Raw genomic sequence first — 24,115 nt, 5'->3', positions numbered from 1 at the left:
TCTCCTATTTAGCCATCCAGTGAATTTTCTATTTTGACTTCATATTGTTCAATTCTAAAATTTCCATTTTTCATCTTTGTTTATTCTTCTCTTTACTGAGACTTTCTATTTTTTTATTCATTATGTAAATGTTTGTATTTGCCTGTTAGAGCATGGTTAAAATATCTCTTTAATATCTTTAGCTGATAAATACAACAATTCTGTCATTTTGGTTGTGATATTTTTTATTGTGCTTTTCTTTAAGAGTTAAGAGAAGACTGCACTGGTTTCTCATATGCCAAATACTTTTGAATTATATCCTGGGCATTCTGAGTGTTATGTTATGAGACTCTGAATATGTCTTAGATCATAAGAAAAGGGTTGATTTTCTTGTAGTATTAGACAATTGGCCTATTCAGGCTTATGAAACAAACTCTGATCTGCTATCTTTGGATTGTGACTCCAGTGTCTGTATCATTTCTTTAAGTGTTTTCAATACTATTTGGATCATTATGTATGTGTATTTTCAGGTAGCAATTTTTGGTCTGGGTAATTGTCTTTATTATAGCTTAATTTTCAAAGCCTTATTATACTATCTGTGCACAGATGTTTACATGCCCAGTTCAGTGTTTATTCCAGCAGTTCATACACAACTATGTGGTTTTAATATCTCTCTCTCTCTGTCGCTCTCTCTCTCTCTCTCCCCCTCTCCCCCTCCTTCTCTCCTCTCCTTCTCCCTCTCCCCTTCCCTGTCTCCTCTCCCTCTCCCTCTTCCTCTCCCCTCCCTCTCTCCTCTCCCTCTCCCCCTTCCTCTCTCCTCTCCCCCTTCCCCTCTCTTCTCCCTTTCCGTCTCCCTCTCTCCCTTCCTCTCTTCTCTCCCTCTCTCCTCTCCTCTCCTTTGCCCTCACTCTTGCTTTCTCTTCAGGTCCCTCATTTTTGCAATCTCCATAATACTTCTTAATTCTCTGGAACCTCTTTTCCACATCCTCTGGTCAAAAACCCCAGGCTTTAATTTACCTGTTCTTCTATGTACTTCTCATAACTAAGTTTGTATTTGGAGCCAAATAGTGGGACGACAGCAAGAAGCCGAAGAAGCAGGGATCTCCCCTATGTTCTCAGGACCATGATTCCTCTGCTAAAAAAAAAATGGTTAGGCAAGGTACTGTCAATATTGTCACATTAGGGATTAAGTTTAAACATGAATTTCAAAGAGAACAAGCATTCAAACCATAAAATTACTTTATTTACATTTTTCCTTTAATCCCCATTTCAATCCCATGAAATGTAAGCATCATTATTTCCAATAAGAACTAGAGAGATGCCTGGGCATAGAGGTGAGAGGATTGCTTGAGCCAAGGAGTTCAAGACCAGCCTGGGCAACATAGTAAGACCTGGTGTCTATAAAATAAAAATAAGAAAATTAATTAAAAGAAAAAGGAAAAAAAGGAAATGTTCTCTCTCCTGGTTTTAAGTGTCTGTTGAACCACCACCAGTAATGCTTCGGGTATAGAATTCTCTCAGGGCTAGAGTATAGGAGATAATGGAAAAAAGGAAGAAAAGCAGCCACCAAGATTTTTCCCACTCTCTCTTTGTTTGAGAAGTCCCCTTTCCTATTTCTCGAAGCTCCTGGAGCTCTTTCTGCCTTCATCCAGTATGCAATTTTATGCTGCCTATGTTTCTAGGCCAGGAAATACAAGAGAGGGGGAAAAGTGTCAATTTCATCACCAGTTTAGTGATACCTTGAATTATCATCTTGTTTCCCAATCTGCCTACTACCATTTATTCTTTACAGTCCTCAGATGCCTGTATTTAGTCTTGCATTCAGTGGGAGACACCTCTGTTCAGGAACCTCCATATTTTGGCCTGCATAAAAAAAAAAAATTAAAAAGGTGACCAAAGAAGAATGAGTAATAGAAATTGAAGGAAGGGAGTACAGTAGTTGGGGATTATAGACAGGAGCAAGATCATAAATAGAGGGTGTTTGGATTTCATTCTAATAACAATAAGAAGCTTCTAAAGAATTTTAATCAGGACACATATGTATATTACAAAAAGATCACTTGTACTGCTGTATGGAGAATGAATCATGGGAATTTAAAATGTGTATTGGTGATTTAAACATCAAATACCAGTTACATAGAGAAGAACATTTTCAAGGTGGGGCACAATAATTTGTCAATGGATTACATATGGGGAAGACGAAAGCAAATCGATAAAGATGATCCTGACATTTTTACGTTCAACAATTGGACAGGCAACAGTGACATTTACTGAAATGAAAAAGATGGGGAAAAGGCAAGAGTTAGAGCTAAATATAGAAGGGTTTCTGATCCTTTGGATGTGCTACATTTGATACACCCATTATGCATCCAATTGGAGATGTCAAGCAGGCAGTTGGAGTCATTCTATTCCATTATTACAGTAGCTACTGATGGTGAAGTATCTTGGATATATTTGGCATAGGTAAAAAGAAAACCATCTAACAAAGCGTGCTTAAAACACTCAAATATATTTCTCTATTTCTCACAAATACTCATGATGGGCCAGTAGTGCCATGTTACTATGGGCAGAAATCATCCTCTATTTTCCTTAAAGCTTATCAGAGTCACATTTGATGGTGATGGGTTGATTGGAGGTTATTTCATAAGAAGCCTAAGGTACTTAAATTTTACTATATTATAATGCTTACAGTAGTAAACCAGTATTTATTTTTTGGTCTCTTTTATAATCAAAGTACAATGTAATGCACTACATCTCAATGTCTGAGTTATTTCAAACAGAAAAAGATGTTTCAGTACTTTTAACAGTTCACATTGTTCTTTTTCAGGCCATGTCACTTTGATGCCTCTCTGCCTGTGTGTGATTAATAGATGATTCTTTATCCCTTATTTGGTCTTCTGGTCTCTAATGAGTCACTATTATTCAGAACGCCCGCTTAATGAAAAAGCATTGCTTTCTGGATTTATTTTTTATCATCTAAGGTTTAGAACTTAAAGACCACCTGGATTTCTACTTGCTAACAAATCATGACAATCTTTCAACTCCTCATTACATCTGAATTATTAGCCTAAATCAGAAATTGTGTACACACGCAGACACACACATACATACACTGTATACATATGTGTGCATACACACACATTAACTCTGGTGGGCAATATAGGATGGCCCTATACTTTTGACATTCTGTCTGTATCTCTCCGGATGAGGGATATAACAGGAGCCATGTTACTCCAGAAATAAGAGAGTGAAACAGAATGGCATCTAATTAAAATGTTTACAACATTTCCCATGAGATATAAGTCACTGACATTTTCCAGACTGCAAGCCAAGAAATGCTTAGGATTATACAGATGTACTTTGCAATCTACAATTGCCATGCAATGAAAACATAGCTTAGACACAGTTCAGGAAATACAGATTGGTTAACCTTTCTTTAGAACTCAGAAATTAAAAGTTAGGTCTGATGAGAATTTATGGTAAGCTGAGCAGCTCATCTCTTCTCAAAGTAAATCAAGAATCCATTTTCTCTTTTTCATAAGTCATCTTCCTCTAGAGTAGTTTCTCTCATCTGTATCTGAGGCTGCCAAAACCACAGCTGCTTCATTATATCTCCTCCTCCCAACTGCTCTACTCTTCCCCCTAATTGGCAGTTTGGCAGTCCTGTACTATCTTATTTCCAAGATGTGAGCAATGATGCTGACCTCAGCTCTCTTAACCTCAGCTCTCTGCCCATTCCTCCATTTCTCATAATTTCAGTCATTCTTGCCTTCTAATGATAAATGTTTATTGAGCAACTAACTACCCTGTTCCAGGCACCCTTAGAATGATGGAATGTGTCAATAATCAAAGCAGACATAACTTCTATTTTCATGAACTTTGCATTCTGGTGGGGAGAGGGAGCAAATAATGAACAAGAAATAAGCAAAGAACATTATTTTCTGTGGTGATAAATACCATGAAGAAAAATAAAACAAGCTAGGGGAAAAGATAGTGCTAATGAGAAGAGTAATTTGTCCTTTACCTTCAATTCTTCAGCATGCAAATCTTCACTTCTTTCCTTCAAGGATTGCATTGCCCTAGAATTGGCTCTTTTACTCACAGGGGCATTCATGAAGACCCCAGATGCTCAGCTTCGTTCATGAAGACCCCAAATGCTCAACATATTTTTCATAGTTCATTTTTATTAGTCTAAAATAACTGTTTTAGCCTCACAAAGGAGAGTGCACTTTGTCACTCCAAGCTTTGTTTCCTATCAACAATGGATATAAGTCTTTGCATTATTATGCAAAGCATCATTAGTTCTTGTTTTTTTACTCTCTAAGACCTGAAGATTTTTCTGTGCATTGTCTAATAGAGACATCTATCTGTTGCTTCTACTTATTTTTCCAAAAGTGCTGCAGAATCTTTGTGAGAAAACTAAACATTCCTGTACATTGAGCTACACTTGATTCTTAAGATTCTTTCTTGTCCTAATCACTATAAGTGGAAAGGTGGCAATATACAAGTATTCTCCCCTTATACAGAGAAATGGATTGCAGTGTGATGAAAGAGAGGAGATGTTTTTCTATTTCAGTAAAATCAATTAATATAGAATATGCTTTGGAACATTCCGTATTAACATTCCATATTAACATTTCTATTAAACTGAGTTTTACCTAGAAAACCTGCAGACATGTTTAGAAGCTAAGTATGAATTTGGGTAAAGCATAAATATAAGAAAGCATTCTTAACTATTAAGAAACCTCCATATGCTAAAGATAGGCTTTACGTGGCTGTTACTTTTATCAGGAGTATTTTCCAAAACTGCTTGTATTTATTTATACCTTCTCTCCAAAAGGACCCATAGAGAACAGCTTCTGGATTTTTTTTAAAACTTATGATAATCACCACTCAGCTAATGTGCAACAGGCATTCTAGTGGCCTTTCCAAAAGCAGAATATAATTGGGATCACCTTGGCATGTACACTGTCACAATAGACCTAAGCAGAAAGCTGTATAAAATGTATTGCTTCTTAGCTATCAGTAGCAGGATGAGCACATGGAGCTGCTTTCTGGGTAGGAGGTGTGGGGGGTGATGACAGATGATAGATCTCTATTTTATGTGCAATGGAATATGTTAGTCATATGGCACAAAGGGTTACATATCCAGTCTAGATTCAAGGATACCAAAGGGCTATATGAGGTTTGAAAACAATTTCAGAACAATGGAATTCCATTTGTCGAATAATATTTTTTCTTTGAAAATCAAAACACATTGATCTAAAGTAAAAATTCTAGATAAGCAATTTTAAAAAGACTTAGCACTGTTAAAACCTTATGACATTCTTTCATATGCCTCTTTTTTATAGAATTTATGACTTTTGTATTATTCTGGTAGTCTGATCACTTTGTTATATACCTGGCACTGTGCAAGATTCAATGGTGAGCAAAGATGATTAAGTTTCTGCTTTCTGAGTCTATAATATGATGTAAGTATCTTTCCATGTTGATACATATTCGTTATCACATAAATGTCTAAATCTATACTTTACATATTATTTAACCTTGTCCCATGCACACATTTCATTTTTCTCTGCCCTTTTGTGTTATTCGCAATAATTCTCCTGTGGAAACCCTGGAAGAAAATGTCTCTTTCCTTCCACGCAGTTCGATTTGACCTCATGCCTTCTCCTCTAATTAGAGCCAGGTGTTGATCTGATTGTATCAATTGCACTACTGTAGAAATGTGCACTATTGTTAGAAGTGCTTTGTATGCAAACCAAAAGAATAGTTGAATTCAAAGTGTTTAGTGGTTTTTGATGCCATCATATTAGCCAGCAATTCTTTAAAAGCCAATTCAGGTGGCACATGGTGGTTTATGCCTGTAATCCCATCACTTTGGGAGGCTGAGGCAGTCAGATCACTTGAGGCCAGGAGTTCGAGACCAGCTTGGCCAACATGGTGAAACCTTGTCTGTGATAAGAATAGGAAAATTAACCATACCTAGTGGTACAAGCCTGTAATCCCAGCTACTCGGGAGGCTAAGGCATGAGGCTCACTTGAACCCAGGAGGTGGAGTTTGCAGTAAGCCGAGATCATGGCACTGTACTCTAGCCTGTGCAAAAAAAAACAAGCCTCCATCTGAAAATAAATAAATAAATAGCCAATCAGCCAATTCAGGAAAAATCAACTTGCCAGATATTTATGGAATGACTTAATTTTAGACACCTAGCACTTCTTATTTCTGGACATTTTATGCAAATGGATGAGCTTTTTCTTAACCATAGATTATTTTTCTTTAGATTGAAAACATACTTTCTGAGAATTGGTCATTTGACAGAATGACTTCAGACATATTGTTTATCTTCCCCTGCTCAATGAAACATTGCTGAAAAAATGGTTTTCACTTGGAGGAGTGCAGGTACTAATACTTACTTATCCAAGGTCAAACTACCATCCCTTTATCTAGCCTAACAAGGATTAATGTATATGAATAAAGCTCACAGAGCTCACCTTCCTTTCTCACAGTATCAAAGTTTATCTTGATAGGTAGAAGAATGAAATTATAAATATAACAATGTCTAATCTCATGTTGATGAATAAAGAGGGCTTCCTAAGTTGATTTATAAATGATCGTTAAACCTGGCACTTATAGCCTATATGATTTTTCACAGAGATCAGCTTTGCCCGCAAAGCGTGAATGTAATAAGCTGAGTCATCATCTCTGATATTTCACACCACTGCTGAATTCAAGGATAGGTACTAGAAATGGTCTTCAGAAAGTTTTCTCTCATTCTAAAACACTTGGATCTGCAGACACAGCTGGACTTCATGTGGTTTCAAAGCCCCACAGCTGCTTAAGAAACCCCATGACTCTGCCTTGATAAATAGTGGTTCCTTGCAAGTGTGAAAAGCAAGAAATGAAATCCTAATTTCATGTAATAGAAATATAAATCAGAATCTCTTCTGTGCATTGCATTTGCATGGAATTGATGGTAAATTTTATTCTTTCTCCATCATTTTATCCTTTTTTCTATTCATTGTTGAGCACATGAAAGCTACAGGCAGCCTGAGTGCAACTATTTACTAGGCTTGAGAATAAGAGGAACAAAACACAATCTAAGGAAGTAAATACATGGCACTATGTAAAATTTAAAGTAAACATTACATAAAGAGGACATAATTCATCCTTTGTTTTCCTACTAGATACGAAAAATCATATAGCAAAGCGTAATGTAAGATGCAGTAGTTACCATACATTTAGTATAATGGCTTAAACACATTTTCTCTGTAGGAAGTATTCCTATGATAATAGGGCAATATGAAAAATTGCTTGTGATAAAAATAAAATATGAATGCAAAAGATAACTCAGTATCTGTGACACTCCAAATACAATATTATATTATGCAAATATACATTTATTCATAATATATACACACTGTGAAATCATATTAAGTAAATACCAATATGTAATTCCATAGAGTTTCCTATGATTATTTTCTAAAATATTAAACTTAACATTTAATAAGTTCAAAGTCTTTTGCCCTACTCTAGTGCCTCAGGTTTTGAATTTAAAAGCTCTTACATTTTATAATGCCAACATGCAAATAAACACTAGCCTAACCATTAAAAAGCATTAATCAAGTGTTGTTTATACTGTCTAAACTTGTCTAGGATATACAATGTTAACTCTTTTCTGAATGTATCTGAGATTGCAGCAGAGGAAGTTTATGTTAACCAAAATGCTCAGATAATAAACTATTCAGCCACCTTTATTAACATATGCTGTGTAGCAGATTCCGCTGTTTGACCACTCAGGATCTATTTGCTCTTTGTGCCTTACTTAGAGTACCCTGCTTTGGTTTATGGAAGATGATGGGTAATGATTCACATAACCCAACATGAGAATTCTGTTTCTTGCTTTGACATTCTCCTTTGCAACTAGTGGTGATCTTGGGATGTGGCTGAGGTTAGTGAGGCACAGAAGAAAGTCTTTTGGAGGAAGTGGGTGACTTTCCTGGTAAATCAGTATAGACATAGTTACCCCTCTTTTCCTCATTCCTGCCGTGAGCATGGCCATGCTATCTGGATTTGTAGCAACAACGTCTTGGAACCAGGAAACAAATGTGAGAAACAAGGCATGCATCCTCACTGTAGTGGAGTGGAGAGATAGAAAAATCCATTTCTAGTCCACACTTCATTTACTTAAAAAAATAAAAACTCTAACTCATAAGGATTTCTCTAATACTTATTTTCCAAACTAAATTCTATGTATTTACATATGCACAAAAGATTTCCTTACTATAGCAGGAGTTTAAGTGGACACCTCTACCATGATTCAGGCCCTCATAACCATATTTTATGTATAAAAATGTATAGCTCTCTTAATACATGTCAAGTCTGCATTTTACGAGGGCTGTTCATTTAGCTTTGCCACTTTTTATATTTCCTTGGCCCAGTTTCTTTTCTCTAGTATTCTCCTCCAAATAGCAGCTAAAAATATCTGAAATCTATGCCCAAAGAACCTCAAAAATAGTAGAAAAGGACTAAAGGAATCTGATTTTCCAGGTTTTTGAGGGAGTCCATCATGTTCAATTCTTCACTGCCACACTGCAATGGGAGTTAAGGATGATCTTGTCTTCCCTTGGGCCACCTGCTCAGGGCACTTTGTGTGAGGCATGGGGGTGCTACTGCAAATGGTACTGAACATGCAGTAGACAGTTAGAATTGATGGCAAAGATAAATAAATCATCTGTTCATATCGGGTATTCACCAGGTGAATATCAGCTCTGAATATAGACACAAATAAAATGTAATATTGACTTCTATGGTTATAAATGTTTTATAAACAGATTATGTGTTTTTCTTAGCATTGAAAAGAGACTAGAGAGAAAAGAATTTGAAGCAGAAGCAAAGGAGAAATGAAAAAATATATAAATATATGTTTCAGTTGCCACTTACAAAATATAACTAACTAATTTGACCCAATGTAGAGTTTAACATACTGAAATCAGCTTAAGGTTAGGAAAGGCAAAGAAAAAGCTTAAAGGTAGAGAAAGTGATGAAGTCAAATGCTGCTAATATGAAGTAATATGAGGGCCAAAAATCAATCATTATATTTAATGACATGGAGGCATTGGTAATCCTCAGAAAAGCAATTTCTGTGGAATGTCTGGGTGTGCAAGACTGATCAGAGAGAGTACAAAAGTAAATAAATGGAGGAACAAGTTTAGCCACATCATGAGCAAGCAGTGAGCCAAATCTGGAATGTGGGACATTCTACAGGACAACTGGCCTGGCTCTTCAAACAAGTGAATGACATGGGAAAAAAGGGGATAGGGAGAAAGTTTTTTTTGGATTAAAGTATATCTAAGAGCCACAGCAATCAAATAAAAACTGTGGCACTAGTTTGCATCCTGATTAAAACAAACTAGAAAATTGGAGAAGGTTAAATATGGACTGTTTATTAAATGGTATTAAGTAATTACTGAGAATTTTATTCAGTGTGCTAATATATTTGTGGCATGTAAAGAAATGTCCTTTATGTTATTTTTGATGCATTCTGAAGAATTTGGGGGATGAAATTATATGCTCTTTGGTGTTAGCTTTGAAATTCAGGAATAAGAGAGAGGACATGGGGAATAAAAAGGATAAAATATAAAGAGACCAGGCTTCAGACAGATCTGTATTGAAATTTGGGGTCTGCCCATTGTTGCATTTATAAGGCATGGTACCGTAAGGCATATAGTGCTTGGAATATAAATGATTGCATAGCAGTAGGTATTTATTAAATGAATGAATGAATGAATGAACGAGCAGCAAATTAGTAGACTTGATAGTAGATTATGGTGAATTCTAATATTTTGTAAACAAAAAAGTTAGGAGGGACATACACATACACAACTAAAACTGTTCTTCCATCATAATGTAAATTACACTCTACATAAAATAGAAAACAAGAATGAGACTTGACTAACTCTGATAATCATCTATATACTAATCTCATCTATATCTAAAATGAATGCTTAATCTTATGCATTCGTTGAACACCTGTTCTGGATAAGGCGCTGAGCTTGGCATTTGGAAAATATAGTGAAGGCATCGTCAAAGTCTCTGCCATTTAAAAATATGTAAACTATCTGGAATTGGGAAGGGAGGCATATGCTTCAAACCAAGGCGGATAGAAATTAGTCAATAGACGTTTGAGTAACACAGTGAGAGGAAACAGAGAAAGGATTGATTTTTCTGGATGGGTAAAGCAGGAAAGTCTTCATCATTTAAATAAAATTTGAAATTGGAGACTAAATGTCTTAGCAAGATCTGGTTGCGGAGTTTTGTTTTCTCCTGGCAACGAGAGAGAGATCACACAAAGAGTTTATTTTTTACTAGTCAATAGGCATTAAAACAGCCTTTGGTCCTTACACTTTGATCCTAAGTGATCTTTTTTTCCCACGAACCAGCATTTATTTGACCATTGACTCACACACTCCCCGCAGCTGCCTGTAAGACTCACTTCCCTTTTTAAAGAGCCGCCACTTCACTCTCCAAAAATATATTAATATGAATAAAGAATTTAAAGGCCAAAGATGCAAATCATCATGCAAATAAATAGCTCCCACTCAAATGTTGGAAAGGGCAATGTGAATGCTGGTGATGGTGGCTCCACAGACACCTGAGCTTTGCAAGGATGAAAAGGGACAGCGCTGTTGCTGCTATGGTTTGCTTTGGATCACTTTTCCCCATGCATCATGTGCCCTTCTGAGCTGTTTCTCACTCTTTTTATTTAAATATGGGTGAACAATCTGTGGGGGGAAAATTTACTCTAGCTTGCTTAATCGTTAGTTTCTATTCTAGCAAAATGGTAGAGTAAAAATGGAAGGACAAGGAGAACATAACACTTCCAAGGAGCATAACTGAGTTTGTGTTGAAGGGTACTTAGGCTGATATATGGCAGAGTTGTGAAAAATGAATAGATACGTCACTTTAGTACAAAAGCCTAACCCTTTTATTTACCAATTCCCTTGTGTTTAGTTAGGAGTTCAGATAGTTTTGAAAGCACTCCTCCGTAAATTAAAATACCCTCCAGATGTTTTGGCACTGTAAATGGCCAGGCTAAAACTCACTTTTAATGAACTGTATTTTAATGTCAGTCTTTCTCCTGTCTTCTTAAATGACAAAGAACTCATCTGACTTTGTAATGAATGCTCAACTGTTCTATTACCAATTCTGCCATTTATTGTGCCTCTGTATTTTCCTGAAAATTCATGGTGATTTTAGATGGGCTGAGGAGGAGAAAGGTTAGGAGATTTAGAAAGAAAATAAACCTAGAATCAGTGGGACATGAACTCTCTGTGTAGAATACAAAAACCTAGTTGTGACAATTTCCTTACAGAAAACTGAAGGTTTGAAGGCCAGAGAAAACATAAATGAATACAGAGGATATTGAACAGAATAAATAACCTGAGACTACAAGCTCAGAATCCATGACTTTGAGTCAGCTGTAATTCCTGTGTCACATTCTTGATATTTAGAATCAAAGGTTTAAAGAAAATTGTGTCCAAAGGTTTCAAAGAACTCAGCTTCAGGATTATTTGGATCAATGTATTTGGAATTGCTTTTGTTTTGTAAACTTACATATATATGATTTTTTTTCTCTACTTTTCTGCCCACTGAATTATAAGACCACTGATATCATGACTGGATGAAGAGAAATGTTATATAATTTTCTTTACAAGTTTCTCCTTTTAGAAGTCCTGATGTATTCAATATTTGTATCATTTTGCCACATCAAATCTTTGAAGGACTTTATGCTGTTTTGATATTTTGAGTTTTGATAGCAATACTTTTATATGATGAGTAACATATATGTTCAAAACTAGCTTTTTACTTATATATGTAACAATCCTATAACAACCCTGAAAGATGAGCTTGATTATCTCATTGGACATATAAAACATATGTCTAAGAGAGATTTAATTGTCTAAGGTCACAGCTAAGAAACGGAAGAGCTCAGAGATTTGAACCCTATATTAGTCCATTTTCATGCTGCTGATAAGGATGAACTCAAGACTGGGAAATTTACAAATTTACAAAAGAAAGAATTTTAATGACTTACAGTTCCACACGGCTGGAGAAGCCTCATAATCATAGCAGAAGGCAAGGAGGAACAAGTCACATCTTATGTGGGTGGCAGCAGGAAAAGAGAGATTGGGCAGGGAAACTCCCCCTTATATTACCTTCAGATATTGTGAGACTTATTTGAAGTAACAAGAATGGCACAGGAAAGACCTGCCCCTGTGATTCACATACCTCCCACTGTGTTCCTCCCATGTCACGTAGGAATTGTGGGAGTTACACTTCAAGATGAAATTTGAGTAGGGACACAACACAACCAAACCATATCAAACCCTGTTGAGTCTTACTCCAAAATCCATGTACTTTTCTGTCTGGAAACCTCATTTTGCTGTGTGGAAGTGAAACTCACGAACAACCTTATTAAGTAAGGATCGAGTGTCTCTTAACACCTTGGTTTGCCCAGGATTGAGAGGTTTCCTGAAACATGGAACTTTCAGTGCTAAAACTAAGAGAGTCATGGACAAACCATGAAGTTGGTAACTGATATGGTTTGGCTGTGTCCCCACCCAAATTTCATCTTGAATTCCCACGTGTTGTGGGAGGGACCCAGTGGGAGGCAATGGCGTCATGGGGGCAAGTCTTTCCTCTGCTGTTCTCATGATAGTGAATAAGTCTTATTGTAACCAGGTCACAGGACGGGATGGGGCTTAGCTCCCTACCCGATTTAATGTGCCTGAGGCTCTTGTCCTCTGTTTGCCCCTAGAATGGGGAAGGGGCCCTGGCGGCATGGTGAGCTTACAGTTCAAGTAAATATTGGACCCAAAGAGTTTAGCAGAAAGCAATTTATTAGGCAGAGAGAGAGAGAGAGAGCATGCTCCCATGCTGCCATGGGAGGGTAATCCAAAGGGGGTCTCCACACAGGTAGAAAGGGAAAGACAGTTCCCACGTTGTTGTGAGAGGGGATCCCAGAAAGTGAAATCACACAGGTAAGGGGCAGTCAGGTTTTAACTTTGAAGTTATTGCCACTCCATCCATGTTCTTGTTAAATGAGAGGATTTTTTTTAAACTTCCTCTGGAATGATTGATCTTTGACTCTGATCCCAGATTGGCTGCTTGGGCCCACAACAGATCCCCTCCTTCCAGGGATTTTGGCAGACTTTCTGAACAAAGGAAGCTCACTTGGAATTTCTGCCTATGGATGGGTGGTGGGGTGGGGGGAGTTAGACAAAGAACTCTAGGTTCCAATGGGGAGGTGGATGGAGGCATGGACTGGGAAGTTCTTGCCTTTGAAACCATGCCCCTTGTGGACCCAGGGAGGCAGGGTTGTTTTTTTTTTTTTTTTTAACACAGTCCCTCATCATGAGATCTGATGGTTTTAAAAAGAGGAGCTTTCATGCACAAGCTCTCTCTTTGCCTGCTGTCATCCATATAAAACGTGACTTGCTCCTCCTTGCCTTCTGCCACTATTGTGAGGCCCCACTCAGCCATGTGGAACTGTAAGTTCAATTAAACCTCCTTCTTTTGTAAATTGCCTAGTCTCAGATATGTATTTGTCAGCAGCATGAAAACGAACTAATACAGTAACTTACATACCAGGAAGAGCCCCTATCAAATACTAAAACAAAATATTGAAAAAAAATTATTGGTATAATGGATACATAAATAAAGTATAGTTTATGATAGGTTTTCTTCTAGATAGTAAAAAGTGCCTTGAAATCTTTGAAGCATCAATGTGTAAACTAAATATGGATTCACAAATATAGAAATATACAAATTTATAAGTAAGTGAAATTACATAGAGGGTAGTATGACTCAGTAGAGTTTATTTGTTACTTACGGATTCTAAGTCCTGTGAAAAACGTTACAGAAGTAATGCATCACATTAATTTGACTATTATAATCACCAAGTAAATAAATTGAAGTAAAAATGTCTTTATTGAATCATACTCTTTTTGCAGTTCCACGATACAGGAGGTATTTAGGTTAATAAATGTATATTAGAATTTGAAGCAAGGGAGAACTATGCATGCTTGCATATAAAAAAACTATTTATGATAAGTATTTAATGAACTTGACATATTTCCTCATGAACATACTTTTCAATCTTGTTCCTTGAAACTCACTATTAAAGTAGATAAAGCTGCTACTCTGTTTATAGTCATAAACTACTCAAGAATATTATGTTGAAAGATCCTATCTTTAAGACTTTTTTATTTCTTTCATTAATTCTATTATTTAGTTTGAATTTATGAATATCTAAAGAAGGTTTTGAAAACGGATTGTGGAAAAGCTTCAAATCAATGAGCTCTTTGAAATGCACTTGGTTTTACTGTATTGCTACTTCATTTGCTTCCTGCATTATACCACTATTTTGTTAAATTTTGCATTTGAAATGTAATTGCCTATTCAGTAATTCCTAGCATTAGTCAGATTTCTTGGATGACATAAATATTGATTTACTTTTACTTTGACTGATAAAAAGAATCACTATCACTGAAGCATGTGGAAAAAAAAAAACCCTCTGTTGAGAAGTCTATTCACAATCCTTTCATTTGAGCAATTTGTGTTTATAATTTTTTAATATGCCAACTTTATTACAAAAGACAAGTAAACTCGAATAACTTGAGTAAAATTGGAAAGGTTGCTTTTGTGGATTTTTGACTGTCATTAGCAGCACCATCAGTAGGACAGCCATCAGTATCACCACGAATGGGACAGAAAAAAGCCATTTGGAGCCTTTTGTATTTGATAACAATACCTATGAAAAAGAATAAAACAAAAGAAATAGGTAAAATATACTCTGTTGTAAATGGGAATTTAATTTAATATTCTGATATATTCATTTCATGAGTAAGGCTGCAAGATGCCTGGTCAATAAGCACGAAGTTGGAACAGCATGAAAACACATTTCTGGAGGGATTTGATCCTATGCTATAGTCTAATAACATTCCTTTCACATTGGAGACAACACAGAAAGAAAGGTGTGAAGGGACAATTTTCTTCAGTCCATTTATTTCCTGAGTGTAAACCAGGGTTTCTCAGTTTTGGCACTATTGGCATTTTGAGCTGCATAAATCTTTGTTGTAGTTCTGTCCTGCACATGGTAGTATGCTAAGCAGCATCCCTGGCCTCTACTCACTAAATTACAGTAGCATCTCCCCAGCTGTAACGATCAAAAATGTCATCAGACATTGCCAGATGTCCCAGGGTGGGGGTGGGTGCAAAAATTTCCCAGTTGAGAGCAATTGGTATAAACTACAGCATCTTCTTCTTCTTCAAGTATATCACATTTTAAAATCAGGTTACTTATCCAAATAACTCGTAGCTATAGAAGAACAGGATTAGCTGCTCCAAGTGGGAAAATGGATATGCAGGAAAGAACTAATAAGAAACTTATGGAAAGGTTAGGGCAAAAACTTTGTCCTTTAACTCTGAGAATGGTAGAAGGTGTGTCACCGTTTCACATGACCTCTGCCCCTGTTACCATCTACTGTACCTTATTTGCACGTATTCAACCAACAGCTAAGAACTTCATGAACTTGACTCACTGAAGGGGTCAGACTGCCATGTTCCTGAATTGTTCTTAAATAAATTCTCCATTGCATTAGGCACGAATAAGCTTTTCTTTAATGTCAGGCATGCTTATCATCTTATTCCTCCTCATTTTCTTCTAGAATATGTGTGGGCACTGAAAAGGCAGTTCTACCCTATGGATTCAGTTCTTGTAATACACTTTCCATTTACTGGATACAACACATTTTTAGATAGTTTTTGGTTCCTTGCTTTCTTATAACAGTTAAAGTACATTTGCAGTGTTTATATCAACTGATATACAAAATAATTTTAAAAATTAACCTCACAGTAATGTTTATGGCAATGGTTCCCAAATTTGTGGTCCCCTGACCAGTGAAATCAGCCTCACCTGGGAGCCTGTTTGAAATGCAAATCGTCACACCCTCTACCAGGGCTACTGAGTTAGAAACGCTGGGGTGGGTCAAGCAATCATCTGTGCTTTAGCAAGCCCTCCAGACAATTATAACAGACACTAAAGTTTGAGACTTGTTTGTGTGCAGCTTTCATTTTGAGGGTTGTTGCAGTTTACCTGCAAACTAGAATGTGAGCACCAAATGCCGTTGAATATTTTTCCTTTAGCTATTTGTGGGATAGCAAATTTCTGCAAGTCAGAGAGCTTTGGAATATTCACTAAATGAAAAGCAAAACATGTATATTAATAGCATTTCCCAAGCTCATATTCACTTCATTTTTTCTCTTTTTCTTCTTCCTCTGCTTCTAAGAGGCCATAAAACATTTTCTCTTAGCCCTTTAAATTGGTAGTAATTGACAGCCGGCCTGGGAGTTGGGCTATAATTCCAAGTTTGAAGGAGCCAGGGGCATGAACCCCTGCTTCACCTCTTAAGATGGATATTAGGTCAGGAGCAAGGAGCAGTGGGGTAAAGGTTTCCCTGGAAGCTTGGAGTCAAGGCTATTGCCTGCAGCCTTTGCTTTCAGTACATTGAGTTCAATATGAGGGCTGCAAAATGAATATACCTCTCACCAGCATTATGGTCATTTTTCTTTTTAACCTACACCTGAATGACCCAGGAAGGGTTATATCCAATAACAAATTTATCCATGCTAGCTGACACACTCCACATGTTCCCATCACCCTACAGAAAACAGTGCAAGAGATTCTAAGCCAAGCTAGTGCTCCATTTAGAAAATGGAAATAATAACATCATCTTGGCAATTACAAGCTGTTTCATGCTACTGACATGTCAGCGGTAGTAACTGAATATGTAAAACTTCTAATGCTATCAGGTGTCAATCTGTGCCTCATCCTGTCAACAAATCCTTCATGAGCATCTATTATATCCAAAAATAGTGTACATAAAGTTAAATATCATAGTCCTTGGCATCAAAATGCTCACAATCCCATCAAGGAAACGATAAACCAATAGTTATTTAAGAGTAAATGCCATGATCAAACACATGCTAAGAACTAAAGTAAACTTACATCTGGATTTTTTAAGATACTATGATATTTCATGTTTTATCCCTATGACCTCTTTCTTAATGTTATATTTCTCAAGTCTTGTATATTTTCTGATTTTTGGCTCAGAGATATGTAAAAAAAAAAAAAAAAAAGGTCTATGGACTTTATTTTCAGTCTAATTTTTCTGCTGATTTCTATATATTATTTCCATACTAAACTGCTTCCTGTTTCTGAAATATATGAAGGAATGCAGACATTTTTCTGGCAGCAACAGAGTCATTGTATTTACAAGTATAGGAGTAACACAACCATTGGTATGTTTTAGGGCATCTGGCAGGTTTTGCAGGAGTGGCTGGTGGTGAGAAAATTCCTAGGAGAGATAAATAGATACCATAGCCTAGAATTTGGGCAGCAACTCAAAGGAGGCCGAAGAAAAGTAAAATTAAAACAGAGTGTGAACCATGTCTTCACATAGAAAAGTGTCAAAGCTCTCTTTAATAAGGGTGATATTTAAAACAATAGAACTGGTTCACTGCAGAAATATTTCCATTTAGATCCTGAAAGAAATTAATAATAAATTAGAAAGCAATATCAGTAAGGTGTTTTAAAAGATAGATAACTAATAAAAAAGGAATCTTTCTGTAAATATATGAGCATCTATTAAAATGGTCCTCCCATAATATTTTATTTACCAACCTATTCTGCTAGTCTCCCAACTTGAAAAATATAGATGCTCATAAAAAATAAAGCACAGAAATGAAATTCGTACCCTAGGGAGTGATAGCTGATAAGTGAGAAAGTTTATTTTTGTGTACCACTCTCACCATCATCATCACCACTGCCAAAAGGTGCACCTTTTCTAGTCTTTACCATCTCAGTTTATAGCAACTTCATTGACCTCACTGCTCAATTCAGAAACCTGGAGATCTGTCTTTGCTTCTCTCTCTTATTCTTCATTTAAGGTTAAGTCCTATGTGCTCTACCACTAAACCGGCCCTCTAGTGACATTATCTGAGTCGGGGATAAGACCACTTCTCCCTTGAATATGTTGTATCCTGCTAATTACTTTTCTCATCTTCACTTTTGCCTCCATCAACCATTCTTTACATAAAAGATACAGCAATCTTTTAAAAGAGTAAACAGGAATTTTCCTTTTGAAAACACTTTAGTGGCTTACCATTGGTCTTAGAATGGAACTTAAACAATAGCATATAAGATAACCATTACTAATACACTCAGATTACAGGTGAGGGAACCAAAGCTTTTAATACTTAATTTTATCAACAGCGTATGATTGGCAAACGGCTGAGCCCAGCCAGCCTAAATCTAAATAAGTAATCTGCCACACATTTGCTGCCCCCTGGAGTGCTGTATTTACAGTACTACTAGAAAGACATGACAAGACACCTAAGGTTAATTATAGGACAGTCATGCCAAGAGCCGTCAGATAAAATCATTAATAATGATAATTGTAATATCAACAACTAAAATTTTCCAAGCATACATATTGAAGACCTGTAAACTCAAGGCTCTGTACAATGTATTTAATTCTCACAGCAAAACTCACTTACTCTGAATACCAGTGTAGAATTTTGAACACAAATGGGTAGCATATGGAATTAAATATTCTGTATCAATGTGTCCTATCACTTACTTGCTATGTGATTTGGAGAGAGAATGAATTCTAAGCCTCAGTTTCCTCAGTCTCTGAAATGGGCTTGATAATAATGTTTATTTTATATAATTGCCTTGAACACAGAAAAGGAGATTTTATTATGAAACATCTGCAGCTAAAATAGTGACTATCATTAGAGGTATGTTTACATATGAGTATGTGTTTAGATGTATTTACTAAAGTGGTTTAAGGAAATTTAAGCAACTGGTAATTTTAACAATGCTTTTCCTTTTTTAAATTTATTTTTATTTATTTATTTTTGAGATGGAGTCTTGCTGTCACCCAGTCTACAGTGTAGTGATGTGATCTTGGCTCACTGCAACCTCCACCTCCCAGGTTCAAGCAATTCTCCTGCCTCAGCCTCCCAAGTAGCTGAAATCATAGGCATGCACCACCATGCCTGGCCAATATTTTGTGTTTTTAGTAGAGACAGGGTTTCACCATGTTGGCCGAGTTGGTCTCAAACTCGTGACCTCATGATCTGCCCTCCTCAGCCTCCCAAAGTGCTGGGATTACAAGCATGAGCCGCTGCACTTGGCAACAGTGCTTTCTAGTAAGTAGATCTATGTTGACAAATTGAGACCATGTAGAGGTAGTAGAATATAATCATGGTGGCCCAGTAACTAATATTTTTGTTTCCTTTAATACTAGCAATTTTATAAAAATATTTCATTAAAGATACTTAACTGAATGCAATTTAGTTATAATCCATTTGTATCCAGAATTTAATCACAGAATCAAAAGCATTAGGAGATCCACAGAGAGATCTATATATTTGTTACATGGATTTTACCCTATACAACTGTGGGAGTTAGTTAAGCTCTTTCTTCAAGGTTCTTGTCTTTGCTTGTGATGCTGGAGCTTGCGGTCCACAAGGAGGGTAGTTGGAAAGGAAAGATGACTGTAAAGTGGGAGAAATAAAAAGCAATCTAGAACTCACATATGCAAGCTGGAGCCACCGAACAATGAACTGAAATGCATGCCATTCCTTGTTGCCTGTGACCTTGATGGTATAGGAGTACATCAGAAGATGAGTCTCTTCACCATGGAGTTAAACACAAACAGCAGGCCCCAGAGTCAGAAAAGCTAAAGAAATATCGAAGGGAAGGTGCATTAGGTGTAGGTCCACCTCATGCCTCACAGCAATAATTTAAGTAACCAGACTGACAAAAATATGTACAAGATACAAAATAGTTGTTGATAGTTGTTGCTTTACTTCCACCCACTAAATCACCTGCAAGAATCTCTCTTGGCCCACCCTAAGTGGAGATACACAGGGAAGGGTATTCTGGGAAATGTAACCCAGTACAGCCAAGCTGATACATTGCAGAGCCAGCACAATCCACTCCTTATCAATTTGACACTCATATACATCTTAAATCATACTTAGTCTACAAAAGCAATCATGACAGAGTCAAATTTCCGCCCAACATGATCTACCTCTTCAAAGTACATCTGAAAACAGGCTCCTTTTTAGTAGAACAGGACATCTGTTTTTTTTTGTTGTTTGTTTGTTTGTTTTTTTTGTCTTTGGATGATATTTATTCTTCTCTTAATTCATGCTTCAGTTTGGATATCTTATAATTTCAAGATTAAGATATACATTTAATTACTATTAATATATCTTACATTTGATAAGATGAGAGAGGGGAAGAAAAAGAAGATAATTGCTTAACATAAATGCAAACACAGTCATATCAAAATAAGAAATAAGTACTCACACTATTCTAGCCTTGTTTCCATAATTGGCCATGTGGTCATAACTGGTGTTTATTGCTACCTTCTTCCCCTACTCAATTCATATTTTCTTTGCACTCAGCTAGCCATTCAACTGGGCAATATGGTGCAGTATTCTCACTTACTGAAGCGTCTGGGTCCTTAATGAGTTTTCCTGATTTAGGCTGCTATAGTTTTCCATCTACTTTCATCACAGGACCTGGGAATACTAACAAACATCCTAGGGGATCTTCTGCATCACAGAAATGCTCCTCTTACTCTCTTTGTATAACGGCCACCTAATTTCTCCTGGGTGGTTAGGATCTATAACTCTGTTCTTTGCCTATTGATGGAGAGGCACAAGGAGCCCAGAGTGGCCAGGTGGAAGTCTCAACTTCCTCTTCAATGGAATCACTGTCATGTCTCCTGGGAGAACCATTCTTCTTTTGGAACCCAGAAGTCTAGACCAGCAGAAACTGAACTTGTGAGGTTGGAAGACAAAAATCTAGTTATTGGATTGCTGGGGATAATGTTGAGAGGCACCATTCTTATTCTACCCCTTGGTTCCTAGATGCATAAATCCTAGTTATTAGAGAAACAACATCATATACCACACGCTGATGTAATGCACTTATTTTATCCTGGAGGAGACTTTTTCTAGCCCTGCATTATGTTGCCATCTAGATGCTGTCATGAGTATGACTTCAAAGGGCCTTTTCATTAGTCCATCAAGCTAGCTGCTTCAGCACAATAGAGTATATGATTCAACCAGTAAATTCTATGGGTTTGGTTATATTGCTGCACTTTATTTGCTGTGAAATGAGCTTCTTGGTCAGAAATGATGCTATGTGGAATACAGTGAATAAGATATCCTGTAAATGTGTGGACAGCTTTGAGATACACCGCAAGTAGGAAGGCAAATCTGTATCCAGATTGACAGCTTGACCAGTGAAAACCAAGTGTGGTGCCTACAATGACAAAAGTGGCCCAATATAATCAACCTAACAAAAACTAGCTGCTGATCATTCAGGAAATGGGACCATATTGCAGGAATGGTATTTGTTTCTGATTTTGACAAAAGGGGCACTCAGCACTGGCTGCAGCTATATCGGCATGGGTGAAAGAAAATTTATGTTGATGACACCATGGATAACCTTGATTCCTGCCATGATGGCCACTTTATTCATGAGCCCATTATGTAATGACTGGAGTATCTGGGAAGCCAGGCGTGAAAGACATATAAAGTCAGGGAGATTTAGAACTGGCTGGAAGCTACAAGCATAGGCTGGAGCCCAGTCAGAATTTATACTGAAACCTGTATATATTCTCACTGCCCCTGAAATTTTTGTCATGGGTGATCTAAAGTATTTGAAGTTTTTCATCATAAAGTTAAACACACACACTTGGCCCAAGAATCAAAGAAGCTGAAGGTCAAGCTAAGAAAATATGGAGGAGTTTCAGGCCCAGCTATAGCCTCATGCCAATGAGGTCAGCTGAAAGATCAGCAGCAACATACATGAGCGACAATGTGGTGCCCATTTTGTTTCCTTTCTTCACGTCTCGTAGAAGAATATATTTGTGGTCCACCCTAAACAGAAATATACCAGAAAGGGAATTCTAGAAAATTAAGTTCAGACTAGCCAACTTAAACAATCCAAAGCCACTTTAAAATAGTGGAAATGTTAGGTCCCTAGATGATTGAAGTCATTATATGTTTTTGATTTGGAGAAATTTATTACAGACAGAGAAGGAAGAGCTCTGATTTGGAAATCTGGAGATTGGGAGTTTCTGTCATAGTTCAATCATTGCCTAAACACATGATCTTTTTCAGTCCTTTATCCTCACCCAGACTTCATTTCTTTAGTTGTAAAATAAAGTGGATACATTGGATTATATTTGAAAGGCTTCCCTGTGTAGTAGGTAAAATAATTGGTTTTCAGGCTGCTGAGAATCAAATTCTAGTTATACCCCCTTCTGATCTTGTGCAAGAGCTTGGTCTTTCTGTGCCTCAGTTTCCTCTTTGGTAAATAGTAATACATGACTCATAATGTTGTAAGAACTGAATGAATTAAAATACTTAAAGCTCTTAAAATCATGAGGGGGCATGTAGTCAACACAGATTAAATTTTAGCGAGTGCAGTAGCAATAATTTGTGAATTTTATAATTTCTTGTCTCTTGAAGTCTAAAAACCATATTCACTGTTTCAAAGTCAGTGCTTTGACTTAGACATTAAAAGGAAATTACTGCAGGTCTTTATAAATTTGTTTTGTCATTGGTAAATTATATGATTTTTCTCTCTTTTTTGATACTGATGCTGTTAATAAGGATGCATTGAATATCCATAATGAGGTAGACATGGTAAAAATATGCAAATAAAGCAATTATTTAGTAGCCTTAACCAAGGGAAAGGGTAACAGGGCATGGAAGGTTATTAATGGCGTAAAAAATGCTGACGAAGGAGCTTTTCTTTTTAATAACAAAACTCAAAGAAGTGGGTTTCAGGTAATTTAAATAAATTACTCTGATATGTATTTGAAGAAGTACCAGAATTGATCTTTTATAGACATAAAATCTGATTCCAGTCAAATCTTTGCTTTCTTTGTACACACTCACCATTTTCTCCCCTTGTTTCAGTAACCTTAAATACCATGTGAGGGCATGTTATGAAGCCTGCTTACCCACCCATCCCAAATAGCTGCCTACCGCTCTTGCTCTTGTGACCTTATTTTCAGCCTTCATGTTCTTATTGAGGGTATATGAAGAAGACGTGGTTAAAACAGAATCATTAAGTATCAGAAGAAAGAATAATCAGATTTAGAGAAGGAAGCAGAGAAGGGAAGGGGAGTTATTGCCTCCACGTAGCTGAGAAACCCAGTGGGCATCGTGGCTTCTGCCATAACTGCATCCAGAATTTCAAACAATGAATCTGCTTCTGTCTTTGCCTTTCCTTCTTCTCCCCTCCCTCACCCACTCATCACCATCCCTCACCTTTAATATATTTATTATATATTAGCAGGTTTTTCTGTGTACCCGGAATAGTGGCTTCTAGGAGCTCCAGAGTTTGATTCTTAAAGCTGGTTGGTTCAGAAAAATAGAGTTAATGTATCTCCCTTGATGTCCCTATATTCTAATACAGTCTACTTTGGTTACATGCCTGTGTGTGTCAATCTGCTTGGGCTGCCATAACTGAATGCCCCAGTCTGGATGTCTTAAACAACAGAAATTAGTTTTCTCACAGTTCTGGAGGCTCAAAGTCCACGATTTTAAACTGCCAGTACAATTGGTTTCTGGTGAGATCTTTCTTCCTGGCTTGCAGACAGCCACTTTCTCATGGCCTGAAGTCCCTAGTCTAATTCTATTTCTTGATCGGGGTATGTTAACAAACATTTTTTTTTCCTTAGTCACACACTTACTATATTTTGTTTTCCATGTCTGTGTTTTACCTAACAATAAAAAGGTAACACCATGGGTAAGTTATGGGATAGCAAGTTTCTAATTTAAAACCGTATATACCAATTCTCTTTGCAGTAACCAAAGATAGCCAACTTGCCAAGGCTGAGGTTAATGTTACAGTGACTGTAATAATCTTACAAGAAAGGCAAGGAATAAACGGGGGAAAAATGGACCTATTTCAAATAGAATGACATAAAAGTAACAGCAAGGGGTGGTTACCCAAACTAAAAGAGCAGTACC

General features: G+C 36.8%; 1 long non-coding RNA gene across 1 annotated transcript in view; it reads left to right on the top strand.

Moving 5' to 3' along the window:
• LOC116533082 overlaps positions 1-24,115 on the top strand; it is a 714,793-nt gene that overhangs the window by 156,060 nt on the left and 534,618 nt on the right. The gene's annotated exons all lie outside the window — the stretch shown is intronic.

Source organism: Sapajus apella, unplaced genomic scaffold (genome assembly GCF_009761245.1).
Source record: "Sapajus apella isolate SASKATOON/1434 unplaced genomic scaffold, GSC_monkey_1.0 scaffold79, whole genome shotgun sequence".
In the NCBI taxonomy this organism is placed as follows: domain Eukaryota; kingdom Metazoa; phylum Chordata; class Mammalia; order Primates; family Cebidae; genus Sapajus; species Sapajus apella.
This window is presented reverse-complemented; position numbering and strand designations above follow the sequence as displayed.